This window comes from Camelus ferus, chromosome 21, assembly GCF_009834535.1.
Source record: "Camelus ferus isolate YT-003-E chromosome 21, BCGSAC_Cfer_1.0, whole genome shotgun sequence".
Classification (NCBI taxonomy): Eukaryota; Metazoa; Chordata; class Mammalia; order Artiodactyla; family Camelidae; genus Camelus; species Camelus ferus.
In genome coordinates, this window is record NC_045716.1 from 14,897,599 (window position 1) to 14,916,867 (window position 19,269).

A 19,269-nucleotide genomic window follows, 5' to 3' on the forward strand; every position below is an offset into this window, starting at 1 on the left:
GTTTGGAAGTGTTGCTTTCATCCTGGGACTCCCTTGCTCAAGAACTTTCCAGTGAGTCACTCTTCCCTGACCCAATGAAGAATCCCAAGCTCCATCTCCTGTGTTCTCACCGTCCTCGTCCAGCTAGCCCTTCTTTGGGATCTCGTAAACGGCACACCCATTATCTGAAATGTTCTCCCTGCCACCTCTCTGCCAACCTGGCTCTTTCCCCGCGTTGAAAACATGGTCCGCCTCCTCCAGGAAGGCCTCCCTCACAGCCTCACCATGTGGCTTCCAACATGCTGCTGGGCTGCTCGGGGCAAGTGCCCTTCAGTCGTTTCATAAGCCTGAGTACATCTCTTCAAGGAGGTTTTCGAGTCCTGCAGGGCTGAGATCATGGTTCTATGTTCTTTGAATGTCCTCACAGTAACTCGTGCAGCACTTCGGAACCACCAGCTCTACACTTAGAAACTGTCGACTGATGGGCTGATGCAGGACATTGGACCCAAGCTGCTTCTTTTTTTTTTAACTGAAGTATAGACAGTTTACAACATTGGATCAATTTCTGGTGCACAGCATAGTGATTCAGATACACACACACACACATATATATTTCTTTTCATACTCTTTTTCATTATAGATTACTACAAGACATTGAACACAGTTCCCTGTGGTATCATGTAGGACCTTGTTGTTTATTTTATACGTAGTAGTTTGTGTCTGCTAATCTCAAACCCCTAATTTATCCATCCCCACCCCCTTTACCCCATGGTAACCATAAGTTTGTTTTCCACATCTGTGAGTCTGTTTCTGTTTTATAAATGAGTTCATTTGTCTCATTTTTTTAGATTCCACACATAAATGATATCATATAGTATTTTTCTTTCTCTTTCTGGCTTATTTCACTTAGTATGACAATCTCCAGGTCCGTTCATGTTGCTGCAAATGGCATTATCTTATTCTTTTTTTAGGCTGAGTAGTATTCCATTGTATAAATATACTACAAGTTCTTTATCTAGTCATCTGTCGTTGGGCATTCAGGTTGCTTCCTGGTCTTGATCATGCCCCTACTTTTGCATGTTGTGGCAGGTCATGGGAATGTCTGGCAGCTCTTCCAAGCAGCCTCCCACAGCCCCCAGCTCTCTTCTGGAAGAATTCACAACATATATGCCTTGAAATGTCGCCCACTCCTCTCTGCCTGGCCAGATCATGCTTTCTTTACAGGGAGAATTCACAGCAGAGCTCCTTGCCTGAGAAGTCTGACCTCAGTCATCTTCCCTGCTCTGCACTCCTTTCATAGCCTTATCTGGGTGCTGGATTATGCTCTGGCTTGTCTTCCAAGAGTCTTGAGAGAGCAGCCTTGACCTTCCTCGGGGTGTAGCAAGGTGTATACTTTACCAGGATGGACACTGGTCTCAAAAAAGAGTCAGCTGGAATCTGCATACCTGGATTCCAAAGTTCCCCAGGTGTTTTTAATTATTCGGAAGAAAGGCACAAGTACCCCAAGGAGGGATGGTAACAGAGAAAGTGTGGCTTTGGTATCAAACATGCCACTAGATATGTTACCTTATCTCCCAGAGCCTCAATTTCTTGATGTGTAAATTGCAGATGACAATAACATAGACATTACTAGCTTGTAGTGAGCATGGCTTAAAATTCCATCATGAGTCCTGTCCTCAACCCCATGGTTCAGGTCTCAGCTTAGATGTCCTCTTCTTGGGGAGACCTTCCCATGCCCTAAGCAAGTCCCTGGTGTTGTCATGAACCATCATGCCCAGTTAATTTCCTTCCTGACTCTTCTTACCTTCTACAATGATTTTATTTGTGTACATGCACATTGTCTGTTTCCTTGGTAGAACATAAGCCCCACGAGGGCAGGGAACATGTCAGTCTTATTCACCATGTGTCCCTAACTCATAGAATAATGCCTGAGACTCAGTCAATTTCAGTTCCTTTTCTTTCCCTTTCTCAGTAAATAGCATGTTGTCAGTTTCAGTGTCAGGAAGATAAAGGCTCTTGTTTAACCTCTAAGAAAGCTCTTGCGATGATGTGAAGGTCAGAACATGCACATATCAAGAAGAGGGTCTTACACTATAAACACCTTTCCTTCAGAAAGAGAAAGATCGTTAGATGGCAGGGAGGGACAGGTGCTGGTGACCTTTTCATCTGAAGCAGTGGAACAAATGTTCTACCTAATGAGCTGATTTTGGGGTGTCCTCTGCCCAGGCAGCTGGACACCTGGAATCCCCAGGACATGGGGCAAATCTGGGCTGTACTCACCGACAACCAGGGGACTTGTGGGGCTGTGGGCATTTCTGGGGACAGCAGTCTGGTCTTGCCCTCCCTCCTGTGCCCACTCCTGCCTTCCCAGTGCTTAGTGAGCACCAGACTTTTTCACACCAGGATCTGTCTTGGTTGTGGTCAGCACACTGCCATGTGGCCACTGAGGAAGCTCTGAAAGCTGTGACCTTTCTCACCCAGTGCAGGCACGAGGAAGACGGACATGAGCGTGAGTATGGGGGTGGGACAGAGTGTTCATTAAAAAAGAACTAGGGGAAGTGTAGCTCAGTGGTAGAGTGCATGCTAGTGTGCACGAGGTCCTGGGTTCAATCCCCAGCATCTCCATTAAAAAAAATTTTTTTGAGAGAAGGAAAGTGGGGGAAGATAGAACAAAAAAAGAGGGAAAGGCAAAGACAGAGGGGAGGAGGATGGGGGAAGATGAGGAGGGTGGAGAGAAATGTTGGAACAAAGGACTTAAAAAAAAATATGTGAAAGGTTTGAATTGATAGAAGAGGGCTGGTTGAGAAGGAGAGTTTGAAAATACAGGGACATAGGCTAAGCAAAGGCTATAACTGGAAAAGGGTCCAGGGAGACCACCCTGCCTGGCTTGCCCAGGGTGATGCGGCCTCCCGGGCGGTAGGAAGAGGCGACTTCTCCAGGGACGTCCAGCAGGGCTGGCCAGGCATTGGCAACAGAGTGGCTTTGCTGGAAAGTGAGGATGGGTAACTAAGAGATCGCCATTACATGCGTTCCAAGGCCTTTCGGATGTTGCACCCAGACTCCACTCCCCTCACCTCCACCTCACATCAGCGCATTCTTTGCTGGCCATGTGAAGTTGGACAGTCACCCGACCTTGCGCATTCTCCCCATACGTGAAACAAGGATATTGGGTTGGATGGTACCTGAGGAGCTTTCCAGCCCCTGCTGAGCCTTGCAAGGCAACGGTATAAGTTGCTTACGATGGGTTTAGCTGCCCTGGCTGGGGGCTGCTGGCAGAAGGCTTCCCAGCCTCCAGGGGGAAATCTGCAGGCAGCGCTGCTTCTGGCTGTCATTGGAAGCCTCTCTCCAGTCCTGGTTTGGAGGACCGGGCTTTGGGGCAGTGTGCACGCACATGAATGTCAGTGGATGAGTGAGTGGGCTCGCAGGCTGGTCCTCCCTCTGCCCAAGTGCGGGCTGGGGTAGCCAGGCACCGGTGCGGCAGCCGTAAGACATCCATCTGCGAGGGGCTGTGTGCTTTCATCAGCCGCACCATGTGGCAGGGGCTCGAAGTGACAACAGCAGGAAATGAGGGGGAGGAGGGGGCTGGTGAACTGATCAGATTTCTCAATTATTTCTTTACACTAACCAGTTTGGGCTGAGTGAGCACCTGGGGCTCTTTAGTTTGGGGGAGGGGAGGAGGTCCCGAGAGAGGCTACTGGCCATCCTTCAATTTGGGCAGGTGGGGACCTGAGTGATTAATGCGCAGATAAGAAACAGATCTAACTTTATTCATTTTCTAAGCTGGTGGAGCAGGTCATGCCAATTACATTGTTTTTTTTTTTTCTTTTAAAGAAGCAAAAAGAGGAATAATAAGATGCATGGGTTTGTGGTAGTGTTTGTGTGTGTTGTCTGTTGGGGGAGGTGACTGAGATCCCAAATCGATAAGGTAATTGAGTTATTTCAGTCAAGTGTTTAGGGCTATTACTTTAAGTGGACACAGGGTCGTTGGCTGTGTTTGCTATAATCAGCTTTGGCCTCATTGGCCATATTGATCTCCTCCAGCGCTCTTTGGTGCTCCTGAAACATCAGCGGAAGTCTTCCCCTCCTCGTCCCCTCCTCCTCCCCTCCTCCTCCCCTCCTCCCTCCTCTCCTTCCCAAGGCTTCTGAAAAGCAAAAACACACTTCTCTCTGCTGGCTGGATTGCAAGTTTTCCGCTCCACATCATCATCATTTGTTCTAAAAGCAAAACGCAATTTTCTGAGACTACGCACACGCACACACACACGCACACAGATACACACGCACACACACACACACACAGACACACACACAGACACACACACACACACACACGCGCACACACACACACACAGCCTCTGTGCTCAACAATGTGCTTTTTAATCTAGAAAAGGAGCAAGGACAACAGGTCCACTATAGTCCTGCCATATCCTAGGGCAGGGAAGCCATTCCCAGTCCAGCAAGAGACATTGTCCCCATTGAGGCGTCCCTCCAGCTCTGGGCAGCTCACAATCCCAACCTTTGTGACCACCAGAGAATCGTGGCCTGTACCCGTCCCCTCGGACCCCACCCTTCTGGCCCCCAAAGGTCACTGACAGTGATGTCACGGAAAAGCATGTGGTCAGGGAGTCTGTCTTCGGCAGGAGCCCTGGAAACTGTTGGCCGATCCCTGGAAGCAGCTGGAGTTGCCCCCCTCCGCCCAGCCCCGAGCCCCGAGAATTTCTGCAGCTTGGAGGGAGTGCACTGGGGGAAGGACTCCATCCAGGCCTGAGTGGCCAGAGTGGGAGAGTCTACTGAGAGGGCTGGGCATTGTATCATCTTCTCCACTCTCCGTGTGTGCCCACCTGGGCTGGCGATGGAGGCCCGAGCGAGCTGGACCCAACCCTCCCCCCTCAGACCTCCATCTTCTCATCGACTTTAACCCTCCGCTGAATTTGGTACCACTTCTCCTTTGCATTCATTTGCCTTTTTGATTCCTCTTTCCTTACTTTGTGTCATCAGCAGAACTGACATACACAGATATACCTGTACACACACGCACACACACACACACACACCCTGATCGTCCCCATTAACCCACTCTGTACGTGTCAGCATCATCCAACTCAGGCCAGAGAACCCAAGGAAAGCCCCACTGGAGAGGCACCAAAAGGGCTGTTAACTGGAGTCTGCACACATCTCCCTGAAAGGCTGGGGACACAGGACTCACCAGTGCTCTGGGGGAGTATGGAGGGAACCCCAAAGAAAACAACAAAATGTATATTAAAATTGCATTTACAGGGCTCTATGTGTCGTAAGTGTTACACAGACATCATTTCCTGTGATAGTCTCAGCCACGCCAGGAAGGAGGTGTTTCTGTTGCATTTTAGTGCTGGGGAAGCTGAGGCACGGTGGTGAGGTTGAACATTTACGGGAGATTTGAAACCAGGCCTTGGCCCCAAATCTGAGATCCTCTGTACTATCCTGTGGCTTAGAACTTGTAACAGGTAACTCGGATTATTCACAGCAGAAGGGGAGATGGGTGCAGGTGTATGTAGGGGGTGGCTGGGGTGGGGATGGGGTTGACACTTTAAGGAATTTGGGTCCCTGGTACTCAGTGAGATGGTGATGTGCGTTGCACTCCCCTTTAGCACCATCCTCTCCCTTCTCTTCTTGGGATCAGACAGAGCCTTTCAATTTAACTCTGCCCAAGGGCTCCACTGTGGCTCTCACCACCCAACGACCCCACTGCCACCAGGAAAAAGTCCCAATCCACCTTCCCATCCTGTCCTCTGATGTGTCCTGGCCAGCTCCTCTCTGTGTCCCTGGCCACTCGTGCCACTCTGCTTTACTTACCATGCCTCCAACATCCGTGCACGATGGCTCCTGACCTCTTCATTGGCAGTGCTGTGCCTGGCACATCTTCCTCCACTCTTCTTGGTGACCTCCTGTGATCTTCTGAGTCTCAACCTGTGACACCTTTCCTAACCACCATCTCCACTGTCTTCCCATAACACTTTGCATCCCTCACTTTGCATCCCAAGGATGACTAGAGCTGTGTTTTAGAAAGATCACTGGATTCGTGGCATGGAGGTTGGTTGGATGAGAAACTAAGGGTGGGAGAACATTAGGAGTCTGCTGCAACCTTTCCAGGGAGAGAGGAACTCGGGCAGTGTTGGAAAGAAGGGTTCTGGCTGGGCAGAGGGAGAGGTTCTGGAAGTTGAGACATGGTGCTGTTGGACTCCAGGGTCAGATTAGGGGAGGCCAGTGCCTCCCCAAGACAGGATTCGGGAAAGTTTTGCCTCACGGCAGGGGACTTCCCTAAAAGACCTTTAGGAGACCCCTTCAACTCTTTAACCGATTCCGTTATAGCTGTGGCATCCTTCAGCTTGCTCAGAAGACAGAAGCTCTAAAAATAGAAAGCCTTATTATTACTGATTAAATTTCTTTCCACCTACAGAATTTTCTGAAAGTAATAAGAAGAGGAAGGCTGAGTCTGTGCTGAAGGGTTCACAGAGCAGAGATGTATTGAGAGGTGATGAGAGAAGAGGGTGGGTGGAGAGAATGTGAGGCCAGGCAGGTAAGGAGGGGGGAGGGTAAAGTCACCACCGACTGAACACGCTGATGGGTGAAGGGACCTGTCAGTGTGCACTGGCGTTCCCAGGGAGGTACACGTGCGGTATTAAAACAAAAGAATTTCTACTGAGACCATTGTCTCAGCTGTAGGAGGACAGGGGCTGTGGGGTGCAACGACTTTGAGCCTGCTTCTGCGTTGGGGCAATGCATGAATGTCCCCACAGCTCTGATACCCGTGCAGCTTCTAACCCCTCGCCCTTCTGCTTCCCAATGTCATACTCACAAAAATCCACCTGCAAGGCGGACTGCAGCCTTGGTGACTAAGGCTCTATAAAGTCTAACGCAGAAAGGAGTCCAAAGAAGAGAAGAAATGGAAAATATTATGTTTTTAAATAATATTTTAAATAAAGATGGTCCCCTCAGTTAAATCAGCATTGGGTCCCACAAACTTGGATTCACCTCATAGCTCTGCCTTAGAATAATTCAGAATGAGGCTAATGCCTCTTTCTTTTTTTTTATTTATATTTTTATTGAAGTATAGTTAATTTATAATATTGTGTTAGTTTCTGGCATACAGCAAAGTGATTCAGTTATATGTACGTATATATATTCTTTTTCACATTCTTTTCCATTATGGTTTATTACAGGATATTGAATATGGTTCCCTATGCTCTACAGTAGGACCTTGTTGTTTAACTATTTTATATAAACTTATGGTTACCAAAGGGGGAAAGGGATGGGGGGGAGATAAATTAGGAGTTTGGGATTAGTGGATACAGATTACTATAACTAAAATGCCTCTTTTTTAAGACACGAAAAATTCGAGCCACTTTCCATGTGTTTCCTGTGTCTTCTCTTCTCTAGGACTTAGTCCAGCCCGCCATTGCTCTAGAGTTTCTAGCTTACAGCCACCTTACGTGATTGGTTCCTCTTCTGCTGTGGCCAGCTGAAATCTTTAGGCCTTATTCTCCTGCAACGCTGGGCATCCTCTCTGATTTGCAGGGCGTTTGTGTTGCAGGTGTAATAAAGGCACAGCTGGAGAGGTGCTCGCTTTGGGAGACACCTGGAGGCGGTCCGACGTTGGTAGTGCATTACTCATAAGACATCTCTGTTCAAATGTGCATTCCCTCAGCGCTCTGCACTTGACTCCCTTACCCCAGACGTTCTATTCATTTAATTTTGCATGTTCTTCACCCACTAATTAATTAATACACGCACAGGGTAATAAACACTTGAGCAACAGAGAACAGAAAATGGAAAGTAAAGGTATCCCTTCCCCCTCCCTTGGCTTTTCCTGTGTTTAATTACTTCTCTTTCCAGTTCCTCTGGTGGTTATTTCCAAACTTTAAGTGTGTTTATGTCTTTTTCTTGGTTTTTCAACTTTGAATAGTGTTTACTGATTTTTCACTGTAAGAGAGGAAGACTATAGCTCGTTTGCAGTAACTGTTTTCCTCGCCCTAATTTTGCTATTTGTTGTTCTTTACTTATTTAAATTTAAATAATAAATTTAACTTTATGTTTTTAAAAGATTATAGGTCTTGATATTTCAACTCAGACAGTGCTTCCTGCTTCTGCCCTGTAATGTAAGGAATTTGCCGCCTTCCACGGCTTTTAGCTTCTTTTTGAAAAAATCTTTAAAATTTTATTTTAAAAAACTTTTTGCAGGGGATGTAATTAGGCTTATTTATTTACTTATATTTATTTATTTATTTATATTATTTTTAAATTTTTAATGGAGGTACTGGGGATTGAACCCAGGACCTCGTGCATGCTAAGCACGCACTCGACCACTGAGCTACACCCTCCCCACCATGTTCTAACTTCTGTCAGTTGTTTTCTCACTTTTACATTGCTGCCTTAAGATATTTATATTCTGTTCTGTAATCACCATTAGGTCCTCTGTGTTTTGTTTATATGTTGATTTCGATCAATCAATGATTATTTATTTGCATTATGATTATGTAATTATTTTCTTCAGAACCAAGTAGCATGATTAGACCCATAGATGCAATTCTATTGCTGAAGTAGTTGAACAAGGAGGCATTAGACCGAGGTGACCCTAAGGCTCTGGTAGCCTGCTAAGAACCCTGAAATCCAAGCCACTGCCAGTTCCGGCAAGTGCACTTGTATCTGAGAAGATGAAACTTAAGGCCACCAATCGTGAACAGTCATCTAGGCTTTCCCAAATAAGGCAACTGCTTAAGCCTTAGCCAATCAAATCACCTCCTTGCTTCCCTTCTGTGTCTGCTCTATAAAAGCCTTTCCCATAATTCCTGTCGGCCCTGGGCCCCTACCCATTCTCAGTTTAGCACTGACTGATTCAAAGTGATGTTTGCTCAGACAAACTCCTCAAAATTTTAATGTGCCTCAGTTTATCTTTTTAACATTATGTTGTTAAAACTCCTCCATTCAAAGGAGACTGATCTCAGAATCAATGTCAGATCAGTTCTGTTTTCCTACGTTTTGTCCCTGCTCAGAATCACGTTTTCATTTTTGTGTATTTGGATTGTGACTCTCTTACACAGCTCTTTGCTAATTTTATTTTTCCTGGCATTTCTAACTACCATTTTTGTTCATGAAATAGTGCTTTTTTTTTTTTTTTTTTTAACCTTCTCAATAAGATCATCCAGGTTCTTATTCCAATTACTTGTCACAGGACATTTCCTTGATTCCTAAAGGTGTTCTTGAAGCTCTGTCTTCCTTTTTTAATGTGCTTGGTTTCTTTCTAGGCTCTCAAAGGTACTATCTTTCTAGGATTTCAGCTCATTTAACGTTTAACTTTCACTCTTTCTGGGTCCCACATTCTCTGCTCCCTTACATTTCTGTTTCACATGGCTGGAGTATGCTTTCCGGTCATTGTCACAGAAGGGTGCGCTGGATGCCAGATTTCTGGGTCTTAGTGTGTCTCACTGCCCCTCATCCCTACCTCCTAATTTGTTTGGCTAGAATTCTAGGTTTAAGATGGTTTTTCCCTCTCTACTTTGAACTCTAGTGTATGGTTTTAGCGATGGCAGTCTGATAAATGTTGTTTTGTAGGTAATCAGTTTTGTCTTTTCCTTAAACTATTAAGATCTTTTATTTTACTTATTTATTTACTTATTTATTTTTTGGTCCTTGGAGTTTCTAAACCTTAACTGGGATAAATTTGGGTGGTGGACCTAGTTAGCATTTTTTCTTTTTGTAAGCTCCTCTTTTCTTTTTTCTTTTATTATTTTCTCCCTTTATTTTCTCTTTACTCATGTCTGGAGCTCTCATCAAATGGATGGCTCTTATTGCATTGATCTTCTAAGTCTCTTAACTTTTCTCAGATATTTTCCATCTGTCTTTTTTAATCTATGGTCGGAAGGATTTCTTTGAATTAGTCTTCCATTTACTCTATCGATCTTTCTCTTTAACAATTGTCTTTAACCCCCAATAACTCCTTCTTGCTTTGTGAACACTTTATTTTTATAGCAACTATTTTTGTTTTATGAATGTAATAGCTCCCTGAATTTCTCTGAACACACTAGTTAGAATTGTTTAAAAGTTTTCTTCTATTTTGTTTTCTCTGGGGTTTTTATTCACCAAGTTTCTTTTAGGATGCTGATTTTTTTTCCCCTCAAATATCTAGTGACCCTTAGAAGTCCACTCATAGTTTTTGAATGAAAGAGTAAATTTATTAATTTCTGAAGCCAGCATGAATTCCCTGTGTGGGTGTAGAGCCCTGCTTTCTTACCAGGTCTCTTTCCTAAGCTGAAGACTATTTAGGTCAGAGACAAAGTGCTTGCCCTCATGTCAGTTATAGTCTTAGGGACCCAAACATCGTATATATAGTGGGGTAAATATACATTTTTGAACATACCTGGTGAGAAATAACAGGGCTTTATGAGGGAGTCCAGCTGGGACATCTAATTTAGTTTGAAGTTTTAGGGAGGATGGCTTTTCTAAGGAGGTAATATTCATACTGGGATCTGAAATACAGGTTGGAGCTGCCAGGCAGAGTAAGAGTCTTTCAAGCAGAGGGAATAGCATATTTAAAGGCCCTGGGGACAGGAAAGGGTGTGGCATGTTTTAAGCACTGAAAGGAGTCCTGTGTATCTATGGCAGTGATCAAGGGCAAAGAAGTAGACAGGGGCTGGGTTATGCAGACCTTGAAGTTCAAGTTACAATAAGAGAGGTTATTTTTCAGTGCAATGATAAATCATTGAAAGAGTTTAAGCATGAGAGTAATATGATCACATTTATGTTAAAAAGAGAAATCTTCTGGCTGTTGTGTGGCTAACGGAATGGAGGGGATAAGAGTGGAAGAGGGGAAGGAGTTAGGACATTTTTGTAGTAGTCCAGGCAACAGGAGATGACAGACCAACATGGGTCCATTAGAGATGAGTAGAAAAACCGACAGGATTAGATGGTGGATGCGCTGCAAGGAGCAAGGGGGGAAGCAGTTTCATGGGTGACTCTTAGGTTTCTGGCATGAACAACGTGGTGGACAGAGATGCCATTGGGGGATGGAAGAAAAGCAGATTTGGAGGGAAGATCGTGAGTTTAGTTGGGTTACGCCAGGTGTGAAACGGTGGTGACACATCAAGCGTAGATGTCTCCTGGGCTTCTGAACACTTGGATCTGGAAAGAATTGTGCCAGGGAGGCCAAAGGAGCATGCATCAAGAAGGGCAGAGAAAAGTCAGCAGTGTTTCATGCTGTCAAATAAACAATAGCTGAGACGTATTAATTCAAATCCGAAACAAAGAGATTTTTGAGGACTTTGGACAGAGTGGTCTCGTTGGAGTGGTGGCCAGGCCATGTGGGTTGAGAAGCAAGGGAAGGAGAGTAAATGGACAGGGGTGGGAGTGGCGGAGGGCCGTTTAGACAACACCTTGGGGAAGACTGGCTGTGAAGGGGAAGCGAGGGCAGCAGCTAAAGGAAAGCGCAGCATAACGTGAGTTTCCACAGCAACGTTATCCATTAGACCGTGTGCTCAGGAAGGGCAGGAACTGTTTCTTTTTATACTTCTTTCTGTCCTGCGGCCCAGCACAGTGGTAGAATATGGTAGTTGATCAAACTGTGTTTATCAAATCTACTGGAATATGCAAAGCCTCAGCAAAGAGAACCCTCCTGCTGTTCCACGGCAGGCAGAGCTGGTTCAACGGCTTGCCTCCGGTGCTGCTGCTGAGAATGGTCACAGGTCCACATCACGGCAGACTGTTGACAGCTATGACTTGTGTCAATTGTCTTTGTCAGCCTGGCCTCTTGGGGGTCAAACTGCTGAAGGTTCTGCTTGGGAAAGATTGGGTCCAGTGGGCCTGTTGGGTAAGCCCAGGTACTAGTTTTAAAGCTGAACAGTTCTCTCAAGATAAGAACAGATGCAGACCTTCCTTCTTACTGAGAACCTGCAATACAATGATCACTGCGACATGCATTTTTACGTGTCTTCTCCTCTTCTCACAACTCTCTCATTTTCACAATGATCATCTACGTGTCCTTGGTGAGAGCATGAAGGCCCAGAGGGAGTAAGTGTATTTCCTCAGGTCATATGTGTTGTAAATAGCAGAGTTAGGATTTGAACCCAGACCTTCTGATTTCACAAGATACACAATTTACTCTACGAAGGCAGATGGAAAATCAGTGGGATAGAAGAGGAATGAGATGGGTTTTAATGGCCCAAGAATGTTGATGATGTGTCTTTTCAGAGACTTTCGAAGGACATGAAAAGCAGATGGTAATTAAATGATCGCGGGTGGGAGGGGATGGAAGAGAGAAGAAGGGGAAGGGTAGCTGAAGTGATTGATTCATTAATGGGATGAAATAGTCTAATGTAATTCAGGTGAGGGGGCCCCTGAGGGACTGCACCAAAGGGATGCTCACAAAACCTTGGTTTTCGGCTCCAACCTTATGGCTTTTTCAGGGAGTTAAGGATTCTTGGCTTCTTTCATTTGTTTGTTTCGTTGTTCTGCAGCTACTTGCCTTACGAAATAAAACATACGGAGGAAAGGGGCTGTGATCTGTGATATACCGATGGCAAAAACAAACAATTCTGAAGACTAAGGAATACTTTTGTTCAAAATTTTAAAAATACTTTAATTATTTTTCTCATTGTAAATGTAATAGGTTAATAGGTAAAGGTAACAGAGAACTTGCAAAATATCGAGAGGTTTGCAGAAGAAAATGGAAATCATCTCAAAATTCCATGACCCAGAGTTAATCATTATTCAAATTCTGCTCTATTCCAGGTTTAAGAATATTTTTGTAAAAATCCAAAGCTCCTTTCAATTCACATAAAACATTTAAAGGAATCTTAGGCAGTTCCTTTTTTTCCCTGCAGGCACATTTGATCTTACACTAATGGAGGAAGGGAAAAGTCTAGTTTTTCTTAAAAATCCATAGAAAAAGAGTATTCTTAGCTAGCCCCGGTACTACATTCCAGTGGACCCCACATCCTTTAGAGTCAGGGAGCTCTTCCAGTTTTCCAGTCTAAATCCCTCCTCTTTTATACCCTCCTCCTTTAGTCCTGGCAACAACGCACACATATGTGTATTCAATAAACCCAGAAATAGCAACGCTCAATTTGCCACTGAGGCAGCTAATATCTTACCGAAGTCGCCCAAACCATAAGATGAGATAAAACCAAGGAGGGACTCAGGTCTCTTCATCGTCATGACTGTCTCAGGACCTCAGTCGTAACTTAGGATCCAGCAGAAGATAAAGAGAAAGTAAAGGTTAAACAGAAGACATTTAGGGACAACCAGAAGAGGAAACTTTTTAAATAACAGAATTGTAAAAAATGCCCGTGGACTGATGCTCTGCTCTTTGAGAAAACCCAAAGATCTCACCGCTGGCTGGTGACAAGCTGGGCCCAGACTCCCAGATACCAGACTCCCTTGCAGAAGCTAGTGTGGATAAAGTACCCAGTCCAGCAACAAGAGCATAGATGACTCATTAGGCGTGAATTCCCTTCCTTGACCATCTAGTGTGCTGGAAAATACCGTGCAGCGTGTCCTCGGATGGACAGGTAGCATTTTAGTAGGGCAATCAAGTTTGGTGATGTGGACTTCAGCATCGGCATTGGCCTTCTATTAAAGTGTGCAAGCTTTCTGGTTCTCCATGTTTGTAAGACTCACGGAGACCATCAACAGCCAAGAGGTCGTGCCAAACTGAGTTACAAGAGAACTTCTTAAAGCCATCCATTGGTGAATACAAAGAAACAAAAACCAAAAACCAAAATCTTGTGTTTCTAGTTATCTGGTAAAAATCACCAAAATTTTGTCTGTATCCAGATTTTTGCATGTGCTTATATCTTAAAAAAAAAATGTGGGGGCTGCCAGTTTAAGTACACAGGGGGACCCTAAGTTGCAATAGGAACACAAACTCTGGAGATGCTCAAGGTACCCTCCAGCTGGCAGGGCCCAGACAGGAGAGGCTCCCCTGAGCGGCAGGAATCTCCATGTTTGTTGCCTGTGGTGCCTACTCTGTGTCTGTCTGCGTTTGCATTTTCCTCCACCCCCATCCTGGGTTTGTCCCCACCCCCCTTTCACATCTGTAGGCTCCCTATTCTTATCAAAAGCTGCTCCCCTTCTCCGGATCATGTAATGCCCGTTACCATAGCACCCGGTACTTCGCATTATTAAAACAATCTCTTTATTAGCAAGCCCGTTCCTCCCAGGAAGCCAGGAGCCTCGGAGCCCGTTTGACACACGATGAACCTGTGTCTCAGGAGGCTTGGGGCTTTGTCGGGGGGTGGGCCAGAGAGGCCCAGGAGCTTGGACCTCACGCCCCACTCCTGGGGGTGCACCTCACTGCCTAGAGACTCTCACAATCACGTCTCACTCCGTTGCCTTTTCCCTTTCATCATGCACTCGTGCTAATTATACACGTTATCGCATGTCACATTTCACAAAAGGCTTTCAAACACATGCCTTCTTTCAATCCTCACAATATCGCTGTGAACTAAGAATTTCACGTTCATTTTTAGGGGCTGACGGTACTGGAAACTGCCATTCAGAGGGATCTGACTGTTCAAGGTCACACAGACACTCAGGGGCAAAGCTAGGACTCAAAACCTGACCCTCTGCTGTCTCTACAACTACTTCTCCTACAGTAGACAAACAGATAGACAAGCACACAGGTAGACGGACAAATAATTCTCCTTCTTTTTTGTAGCATGGACGCTCAATAATTATTCGTTGAATTTTCGAACTAATGCGTCTGCTGCTTTTGAATCAAATGTGATGTTACTGACCCATCATCACTTGCTTCTTTTTCTTTTCTCTCCTTCCCTTCCCTTCTTTTCTCCTTTCCCTTCCTCTTTCTTTCTTTTTGGCACATGCTATGAACAAGGCACTGCTGGAAGTGGTGGGGGTGGGGGTGGGGAGAAAGGAAGTCCTGTGTCACCTATATTCTTCGACAGTGCTGGATGGATGAGACGTGTCACACACACAAGCTGTCATCCAGCACAGCGTGTGATAAATGCTGTCCCTCCATTCACCAACTATTTATTGCCTTCCAACTATGTCCCAAGATTCACTGATGAATGAAGAGACATAGGCTTTGCCTTCATGGAGCTTTTGTCTGTGGAGGGAGGCAGGTGTTAAACGAAGTTATACAGTTATTTAATTATAATTGTGATATGTGTTGGAGAGGGAGGAAGGATGGATGTAGGACAAAAGCACAGGAACGGAGGCTCTGACCTTGGCTGGGTGGAAGGATTGGGGGTTGCAACCTGGAAAACTTCCTACAGAAAGGGATTTGATCCCACCTCCCAAGAAGGGGGATGACATGCCTCCTTGCTCCTAGACCCCTGAAGGAGACTGAGGCCCTTGCCTCATCATAACTAGGCCAAGTCTGTGGTGGAGGCTGAGGAGACAGCATGAGTTAAAGAGATGAAAGTAAAGAGCATGTGGGATGGGTTTTCAGTAGCAGCAAGTTCAAGGGTATCAGTCGTGGAAATGCTTCACACTGAGAAAATCCAAAGGTCCCATGGCTGAGCTAGTTGTGGGTCAGAACAGAGAGGTCCTCACTGCTGGGAGGTGGGGCCGGTGGGGGGAGAGTTTCAAGGGCAGGGAGACAGAGAAAGAGATACAGAGAGATGCACAGAGAGAAGAGAGGGAGAGACTAGAAGCTGGGGAGAATCAGGAAGAGGTGCATTTAGAATAAGCTAGGATTCAGCCAAAGCGGATAAGTAGTTGGGACCATGGCATCCCAGAGGGTAAAGCAGCCTGAGCAAAAGCGGGGAATGAGGAAGCATGCAAGATTTGTTGGGGGAAAGAGTATGCTGTGCGCTTTTCTGGAGTCTAGGACATGCTCAGGCAAGCGGAGGCTGGAAGGCTTGGAGGTGTTGGATGGGACCCAGTGCAGATACCTCCATAGGCAAAGGGGAGCCATTAAGAGTATTTGGTCTGAGGAGCCACATCAGCGCTGTGCATTAGGAGGATGAATGTGTCAGGAGTGCGCAGGATGGATGGACAAGGAGGGAGGCAGGTGGTGGCTGCCCCTCCACCTCACTCACGGAGTCTTTCTGGTCTACCACAGGCAAACTGATCAACAAATGGAGGTTTTAAAACAGTCGCCTGCCCTCTGATGGAAAAAGGGTGATTCATTTTTAGCACTCATCATGATTGCTTTTCTTAATTACCAGGCATGACTGAGCCCTCCCTGAAGTGTAGCGAGTATATAACCCTGTCCCTCAAAACAGCTGGGGAAATAATGGATGTTTTAAGAACTACTTGTTGGGTTTATTGAAACTTTCTCCCTTTCTGATATTGCTTTTGGTGGCCTCAAGGCCTTAGGAGCTATTTTTACCTGCCAGGACGTCAAGGGGAAGTCCTTTCTGTCGCCACTGCCTTCTCCATCTCTGATTTCACAGTCCTTCCAATCTTGGCTGGCTGGGGCCGGCGAAGGATCTAGACCGAGTGCATCACCACCGGCCAAGGTGGGAGGGGGCAACAGAGCTCACGCAGAGGTCTCGACTTGGCGTCAGAAAGACTCCAGTCCGTAAATATCTGCGCCCAGCCTGCTGATGCGTCTGAAATTCCACCTTGAGAGTCATTGATGTTTGGGCGATTTCAGAAATAGCGTTGCATCCTTAACAGCTGCTCCTGGGTGAAGTCATAGGCAGCCAGCAAAGCCTTCCTCTCGGCATGCCATTGCATCAGCAAACTGCTCCTGGATCTGCCCCCTCTCCTGCCAGTCCTTCAGTTCCTCTAGCTCAGTCCTCTCGCACTGGAGATCCTCAGGGGCTTCTTTTGCCAGGCGGTGCCTCCTTATTCGGCCCTCCGCATACGAAACGCTTCGAACGATTTCTTGTCTCTTGGCTTACTCTCTCCCAACCAAGTCTTTCCAAGACCTGTAGCTGCAGGCCAGCACCACCTGACTCCCGCCTCACCCCCCTACACTCAACCCATTTTCCAGAACCTTAATCTGACCAGAGGCTGGGCTTCCTGCTTGCCAGGGACAGAAGTTAGGACAGTTCAAGGATTGCATCTCCAAGGTGAGGCGGAGCAGAGCGGAACGAGCACAGAACTTAGAGCCGAAAGAATTAGTTCCCACTGCTTGGCCCCACGACGTACACCGGTGCCTTTAGGAAATCAGTTGGGTTGTAAAAAGGCATTAATGCTGGCCTGCAGAGTAACCAGGAGGCGCCAGTGAAAAAGCTCCCGCTTTGAAAGGTGGCATGGGTGCCCAGCTAAGAGTTGGCCACCTTCTTCAGACACCAACCTGTAAGGCTGTGATTCTTAAATCTCACTGCTCATAGGAATCACCTGTGGACCTTGTTAAAGTGACATGTCCAGGCCTCAGAGATTCTGATTCAGAGGGATCCAGGCAGGGCCCAGAAACCTCTGTGTGTAACGGCCCCCAATGTGAGTCTGATGCCGATTGTGCCTCGCCCCTTTGAGCAACCCCACTGCAGGGGGAGTGTCTCAGACCCTGGCTTTTTCTCTCTTCATACTAGCGAAACTGGTTCTATCCTGTCTAAGGCGAACAGATTCACTAAATACAGCGATTTCTCAAATGCTGTCTGATATTGCTAAACATTCTGACTTTTAAGACCTTCCTTGTGCAGCACTGCAGCACCCTCCCCCGCCTCGCCCCCAATCAACGATTTCTCTGTCTTTAGTTATTTCTATGCAGTTTTGCTACTGGACAGAGTTACCTGAATGCCGGTGGTTAATGCAGCTCTCACTCAATTCCTTCTCCAGCTAAACTCCTTCTGGCCTTTTGGGATCAGCTGCCTGGAAATAGAGGAGTTTATACAATGTTTGGCTTTTGGCAGTAAGAGGACCATGTCTCAGCTGAGCACTAACTCAAAAGGACTCCCCCATTATAGAGAAAAATCATTACAGCAAGATAAATTCTCACATCTAACATCCAGCATTCTTTCTGACTGCAGCCCTCTTGGATTTTGTTTTTAAACAATATTTTGTACCTGTTTATAAATAAGCTACAAAAGCATGTTGTAGACCCTCAGGTGTTGTACACATGGGGGATTTCATTACTATTGCTTGTGTCAGTACCTTCCTAGGATCTAAATGCTGAGAACAGAACGAGGTCAGTGTCACCTAAATTCTCCTTTGCTGCATCTACACGCTTTGCTCAGTGGATCTTTGGAGGGGACAGAACAGTGGTTTTTACTGCCGTGCAAAGCCGATGCCCAGGGGCTGTTAAGTGAAAACCCAGTCAAATATAACAGACACTTGCCCTTATGTAAATATAGCTCTACAAGTGGTAGGGCCTTGGGGCTGGGCTGAGGTTAATGGTGAGTTTCCTGACGTCCCTGTCTGCCCCGCCCTGCTCAGCTGCCAGCAATGATAGTCGGCCTCCAGCAGTCACTGGACGGTATATTTAGAGCCTCTTCCCCAAGAGTGAGTGGGATCTGAAAATAGATTGCTTGGCCTGCGTGCGATTGGGTTGCAGCCTTCAGATCTACACCTGAGTGCATGTAGGCGACAGCCAGCTCAATATGGGTCGGCTCTAACGAATCCGAGTGACAGTGTTCTGCTCCTGGGGGCTGGACTCTCCTGGGGTGTTTCCCTCCCTTGCAGGGACTTGAACAGGCCTTTCTGAAGTCCAGGGCTGACATCTACCTCCTTGGCTGGGACTCCTTGGATCCGGACCCAGTCTGGATTAGAGTGTCCCCTATTTGCATGGCTGGCCTCTCTCTGGAAGGGACCAGATGTTTCCCTCTGGTCTCAGCCCTGTTCTTCTCTCAGCGTGATCACAGTTGTTCTGTATCCTGAGAGCTCCCATGTGCTTTGCAGCTGTGGTTGAGTTGTTTATGACAGAGAAGGATTTTATGATCATCACTTGACTGGGAACCAAGAGATGAAGGCATCTCTGTAACTGTTCCTTCTACCTTGAAATTTTTATGACAATGTTATTTAGTTTGGAATTAAGGGTAATTGTAAGTTACCCTTAAACTCCATGAGAGCAGGGACAAAGCCTGTTCTGTTCATACTTGTGATCTCAGCCTCCATTCAATGAGTATGTATCGGACACATACTGTGTTTCAAGAAAAATGCTGGATTCTTTGATAATGTAAAGGTGAAGAAGAGGTTTTCCCTGCCCTTGGGAGGAAGATTCCAATTTAACAGCTAGTGATGATACAAAGGGAAATTAAACTAGCGCTGTAATAAATATTTAAGCAAGTTTTTTTGGGGAGTGCAGGGGAAGTACTATTTGTGAGGGAAGATTGACAGAGGAAACGGCCTTTAGATAGTGCCTTTAATGAGTAAGATTGTGACAGCAGAGGGGGTGGCGTGTGAGCATGT

The 19,269-nt window shown here is 46.1% G+C and overlaps 1 long non-coding RNA gene across 1 annotated transcript; it reads left to right on the forward strand.

Annotated features, from left to right (window-relative positions):
- The first annotated feature begins 886 nt into the window (after positions 1–886).
- Positions 887–18,906, forward strand: LOC116658807. The gene is made up of 3 exons (XR_004314115.1): positions 887–1,031; positions 15,755–15,758; positions 18,896–18,906. It is a non-coding gene; the product is annotated as an uncharacterized LOC116658807 (long non-coding RNA).
- Positions 18,907–19,269: the final 363 nt, after the last annotated feature.